We start from the raw sequence: 6,730 nt of genomic DNA, 5'->3' as shown, positions 1-6,730 counted from the left end.
ATTATCTGCAAGTGTGGGTGTTCTTATGCATATGCCCTCTCTTCTTATCAACTGGATGCATCACTCTCCAGTCTAGTCCTCTGTGGCTATGTCACTGACTCTGGGCCCAAGAGTCCCCAGGTCTTGCCACACTGCTGGCTAATCAAGTCTCCACCTGGGTTCATAGGAGTCTATTGAACGTTGTAGGTCTTAGCTCACAGCTTCATTGCCTTTTTCCCTCACTTCCCCATATCAGTGATGAACTTGGTTACCAATCAGAGCGTGAGAATTATAATCTCTCATCTCACCCTTCACCAGGTAGTTTCTTGGGACAGAACTAATGGTAACCACACCCCACCAATATATCAAGTTGGACTGGTGTAGACAGTGTTAGGAATTACAGAATGCCAACAGCCCCACCTGGATGCTGATCAAAGTTTCTGTCTCACCCAATCTGCATGAAAAGAGGAAGGGGTGGCAACATTTTACTAATAGAAAGCAAGACTAGGATCATGTCACTGCTAGAAATCAAGAGGAACCTCCTCCTTTTTACTTTCCCTAAAAATTGCTCTTGAAAAACATAGAAGAAATCATTATATTATGTAAACATGTTAAGGAATACACAGAAATCAAATAGGCTATATTTGTGGAAGGAGATGCTAGAGAAGTTCAATGCTATCATTAACAATGACAGGGGCTGATTGTGGAACAGATCATAAATTATGCAAATGAAAGTTCAAGTTGAAGTTGAATAAAATGAAAATAAGTTCATGAAAGTCAAAGTACGATCTTGAGTGTATGCTACCTGAACTTACAGATGATATCAAGAATAGATTTGACACAGTGAACACTAATGACTAAAGACCAGATAAGTAGTAGGATGACATCAAACCCATCAAACAGGAAGAAAGTAAGTTGTTAAATAAATGAGAGAGAAGAAGAAAAAGAAAGAACGAAAGAAAGAAAAGAAGGGAGGAAGAAAGAAAAAGAAATGGCCATCAGAAGAGACAGAAATTTGCTGTCAAATCATTTTGACTCATAACGACCATGTGGACTGGATGGTGAGTTTGAATGATCAACCTTATGGTTCAGATCAGCCTTGTGTTGGAATATTGACTGATGACTCAGGCGAAATCTTGAACAAAGTACAAACATCAAAAGAAAATGGAAGAAAAACTACAATCTCTGTATCAAAAAATAGTTGCATGGAGGAGATTGTAACCATGGCAATGAGACGATATACTATAGAATTAATGTAAAACTAATGTTCTTCCATGTAAACTATCACATAATTCACAATAAAAACATTTAAGAAACAAAAAAAAAAAGTTAATGTTCAACAGTTTTGTTGTTGTGGTAGTGGTGGTGGTATGCTGTGGTGTGCTGCTATGGTTCCAGCTCATGGTGACCCTGCATAGAGTTTCCGAGGCTGTAAATCTTTGTTGTTGTTTTAAGTGCCATCAAGTCGGTTCCGACCCATAGCGACCCTATGTAGGGTTTCCGAGGAGCAGCTGGTGAACTTGAACCACCAGCCTTGCAGTATCAAACAGCTTTGAAGTCTGGCACATTAACACACAGTGCATAAATCCTCATCTTTCTCTCTCAGAATGGCTGATAGTTTCGAACTGCTGACCTTAAGGTTAGCAGCCTGACTTTGAGATGGTATATAATCAAGGGGGAGTTCTAGGGTGGCTTAATGTGCTGAACTGCAAGGTCGTTTTGAACTACATAGTCTGCAGTTCAAGTTCATCAGCAGCTCCTTGGAAACCCTATACAAGGTCGCTATGGATCAGAACTGACTCAAAGGAACCTAACTACAATAACATATGATCAAGGGAGTCATGGTGTGACACTGTGGGTTAATGCACTGGACTGCAAAGTTAATTTGAACTGCAAGCTTGATGGTTCAAGCTCACCAGTTGCTCCTCAGAAACCTTATACTGGGTGGCTATGGGTTGGAAACAGTTCGACAGCACTTAACAACATATGATCAAGAGTGGTGTGGTGATGTAGGATCAGCACTGTACTTCAAACCACAATGTCAGCAGTTCAAGCCCAACTGTTCCTCAGAAATCCTACACAGGGTTGTAGGTGAGTCAGAACCTACTTAACAGCACTTAACAACAAAAACATGGTCATGGGGTGGGGTGGGGGCTTGATGGTGGATTAGGGAGAAGCACAGTGCAAACCTCTGACAGTAATGACCCAGAATACTGGATGAAATAGGTTCAGGGGACAGTCCCAGAAGTCTGAACTACATATAAAGGAATATTTAGAAGGATCAAAGGCTTACTGCTAGTGAAATTTGTAGCAAAAGCAAGAAAAATGGCATTTTCTGATCTGTGGCTACCAGTGGATGCTGGAGTGGCCATCTTGGGTGTGATGGAGCAGGATCAGAGGAGCACTCCCACCACAGAGGTCTGATCAATTGTTGGAGAGAAAGGTGTGAATATTTTTTCCTGGACTAGCCCTCACTAGGAGAAGAAATTGAACAGGCGAAGAAAAAAAAAAACAAAGAAGGCAGGCAGGTAACCTGTGCCAACTAGCCAGGTGCTGCATGGTCATCTTAAATGTTTGCAGGTCACTTTAAAGGTAGAAGGTAGTTTGGTGGCACAGAAGCATACTGCTTACTACCAGACAGAAAGGTACATGTATTTTCTCATAACCTGCATTACCCTGGTGATCAGTGGTGTAGCAAAGCCCCTGCTCTCCAGAGGTCAGACAGTATGGTGTTGGTGTTGAGCAGTGCAGTTGTGAGCCACATCAAAATGAGTTGGGTGCTATATACACCAACCCTGATTTCTGGATTCAGGCCTCTAGTGAGGCCTGCTCCAGACCTGAGAGCAGCTTAGGAAAAATGAAAACTTACCTACAAAGGAGGACCAGTAAGACTAAGCTCAGATTTCTCAGCGGAAAGCATGCAGGCAAGAAGTCAATGAGAATCATATTCAAAACTCTGATGGAAAATGTTCTAATTTCACCAGTGTATTTGAAGGATAGTTTCCTCAAGTACACTGGTGAAATGAGAAAATTTCAAGAAAAACAGAAATGAAAAGAATTTGGAATAACCAGACCAACTTTACAAAAAAAGAGGGAGAAGAAAAAAAGTATATATACACACACACACACACAAAAGGGAGTGCGAGAACCAACAGCAGTGGATAATCTGAGATTGGCATACAGGGAAGTAACACCCAGAACTCACTCCAGATATACATGTATTCAAGTTAAACAAACCTACAAGACTAAAAATAGGGAACCAGAGATAGCAATTTATAATAAAGACAACTTCAAAGCAAAAAGTATATTTAGATTTTTCTGTGTTCTACCTAATTTTCTATGCTGAGTACTTTTTGTTTGTGCATTTTCAAGTCATTTTCTTTATTGCTATTGTATTAATATTTACTAAATGTTTACTGTTTTCCTTTTCTTTGTTTTGATGTGAAGATATATTCATTTTCTCAAAGGTTACCCTGTAATTTATTAATTTCTTTTCCAGTTTAAAACAGTCTGTTTTATATAGAAGTCAACTTGACTTCCTCACCACTGGAAATTTGATAATTATTGAGCCCATTGCTGCTCCCACTGTGTCAATCCATCTCATTGGGGATATCCCTCTTTTTCACTGACTCTCCACCTTACCTAGCATCATGTCCTTCTCAAGGGACTGGTCCCTCCTGATAATGTCTGAAATATGAAAGAAAAAGTCTGGCCATCTTAGCTTCTAAACAGCATTCTGACTGTACTTTTTATAACACAAATTTGTTCCTTTTGTTGATCCATGGTTCTTTTCATATTCTCCTGCAACACCATAACTCAAATGTATCAGTTCTTCAACCTTCTTCTTTATTCATTGTCCAAATTTGACGTGCATATAAGGTTATTGAAATACCATGGCTTGGGTCAGGTGCACGTTAGTTCTCACACTCACATCTTTGCTCTTCTAAACTTTAAAGAAGTCTTGTGGCACAGATTTTCCTAATTCAAGGTCAATTTGAGCTGTAAGGTTGGCAGTTCAAACCCACCAGGCACTCCTCAGAAACCCATATACGCACATATATAAGTTGTTAAGTGCCATTGAATCAGTTCTGACTCATGTATCCCTGTATTGGGTTTCCCTGAAGACAAGTATGTTCCTTGATGTTAAGAATCTTCCATTCCAGTTGGAATTTTGAGCAATTGCCTCCATTAGAAAAAGTCCAACTCATCAAATTGTAGAATTTTATACTTGCTCATGGTATCAAATATCTTTCTCTTTATCTAGCCAGATTCTGATCAACTCAACCCTAACCATCTAAGCTAGGTCAAATGTGTTGTTAAGTACTGTTGAGTGAGTTCCGACCCATTGTGACCCTGTATAGGGTTTTCAAGGAGCAACTGGTGAGCTTGAACCACCAATCTTGCAGTTCAAACCAACTTTGCAGTCCATTAACCCCAGTTGCAACCCCCGTTGCAAACTTGGGAGTTCACACACATCTCCTGGCACTCACTCTGTTTTAGCCCTTCACTCTCAGCCTTAGCACCCAGGGACTAGGTCAGTGCCCATGAACTCAGGATTTCACGTAACTCCCTAAAGTTCAGACCAGCTAGAATTTCCTCTTTTCTCTCTCATCACAAGTTCCACAGGTGCCAATGGAACATGTCCAAACTCAGCCCATCTCTTCATTGTTGTGTTTCCTCCACGTCCACTGAATAAGTAGACCCAGGTGGTTACCAGCAAGCATACTAGCTGTTATTCACCAGCTCCCTTTATCTTTCAGTTCTACAAAAGAGTTTTCTCTGATGGGCAGAATTTTCTTGCCTTGATACCTCTAAGACAATTTAGTCGAAACTCAAAAAACCCAACAGTCAACTTTTTTTCCCACAGGTCTTTTAGTCATAAATCTCCTGTTCTCCAAGCAGTTTTGAGTTGGTTGGCAAGTCTTTTCAAATGCAAATTACCAACTCTGTTGGTTCTGGGTAGGGCTCATAATTCCACCTAAGGCCCATACCTGACAAAGGCTTAAAATAAGAAGCCTATTACTTCTGAGTAAGGAGCTCTGGTAGCGTCTCTGGTAGCGTAGTGGTTACGAATTGGGCTGCGAACCTTAAGGTCAGCAGTTCGAAACTACCAGCCGCTCTGCTGGAGAAAGATGAGGCTTTCTATTCCCATAAAGATTTACACCCTCAGAAACCCTGTACAGGGTCGCTATGGGTCAGAACCGACTCGATGGCACTTAACAACAACATTACTTCTGAGTAAATTCTAACTCCCATTTTAATAAATCCAATCAAGCTCTCTGTAATTTTAATTACCAATATCTATTTCCATAGAATATGTATGTTTATTTTATAATAGTAGGCAAGGGAAACCAATATCCAGCCAAACACATAAACCTTTAAAAAAATACGCTCAAATTGAATTCTTGTTTTCCCTTGGACTAACCTCATCCATTTACATATGGCCTTGGGCCTCTGGCAGGGTGGACCCAGTAGACCCTGGTCCCCAATCAGCCATCTTGTTTAAACAGTGTAACATCTGCTTTAGGCAACTCCAGAAGCTGCTTTTCTCTCCTCAGCTGAAGCATTTTATTTCTTACATTCCTTTCAGACATTACAAGTAACAAAAATCAAAATAGCCCCGTAAAAATCAAAAGTTTCATTTCTCATGGCCCTTGGTTCTTTCCCTTATAAAACCATGCTTCTATTAGTCTGGAACCGTTGTAATGAATCCCACTTCTGATGCCAACTACACAATCTATGTGGGGACCATGTCTGGCTTCCTCTGACTTCACAAGAGGGAAAGAGAACCAAACTCAAAATCACCCAAAGCCTCCACCCTATAACCTTGTTTAGTAGTGAAGGCAAAGTTATCAATGCCTTTAAAATTAGTAAGACTTGAGAACCAATTTAGAAAACGCATCCTTGTGATTTTGTTTCTCTAGACCACACTTTGAATATATGTCTTAGGCTGGGTTCTCTAGAGAAGCAAAACTAGTTAAACTTATATACATACATACATACATACATACGTACATATTGGTGTTGTTGTTAAGTGTCTTCAAGTCGGTTCCGACCCATAGTGACCCTGTATAGGGTTTCTGAGGAGCGGCTAGTGAATTTGAACCACCAGCTTTGTGATTCAAATTGACTTTGTATTCTAGTGTATTAACCCACAGCACCACACCAGGACTCCCTAGTATATATTTGCTGTTGTTATTGTTAGGTGCCATCGAGTCAGTACCGACTCATAGAGACCCTACACACAACAGACTGAAACACTGCCCGATCCTGGGCCAATGTCACAACTGTATATATTAGCTCATTAAAAATTATCTACACAGCAATCTGATGACCAAAGACCAGAAGACGTGAATGACATCAAGAACATCATATACAAAGGAAGCAAAAAGTCATTTAAAAAGTAAGAAAGAAAGAAAAAACCAAAATGAATGTCAGAAGAGACTCTGGAACTTGCTCTCCAGTGTAGAGATGCTAAAGTAAGTTGAATAAATGAGGAAGTAAAAGAGCTAAACTGAAAATTTCAAAGGATATCTAGAGAAGACAAAGTCAAGTATTATAATGAAATGTACAAAGACCTGGAATTAGGAAACCAAAAGGGAAGAACACACTTACCATTTCTCAAGCTAAAAGAACTGAAGGAAAAAAAAAACAAAAAAAAAAAACTCAACTTGATATAGGGATCAATTCTGTGAATAAAATATTGAATAACACACAAAGCATCAAAAGAAGATGGAAGGAATACACAGAC

Source organism: Chrysochloris asiatica, unplaced genomic scaffold, assembly GCF_000296735.1.
Source record: "Chrysochloris asiatica unplaced genomic scaffold, ChrAsi1.0 scaffold00080, whole genome shotgun sequence".
In the NCBI taxonomy this organism is placed as follows: Eukaryota; Metazoa; Chordata; class Mammalia; order Afrosoricida; family Chrysochloridae; genus Chrysochloris; species Chrysochloris asiatica.
The sequence above is the reverse complement of the archived record's forward strand: the minus strand, read 5'-3'. Positions refer to the sequence as shown.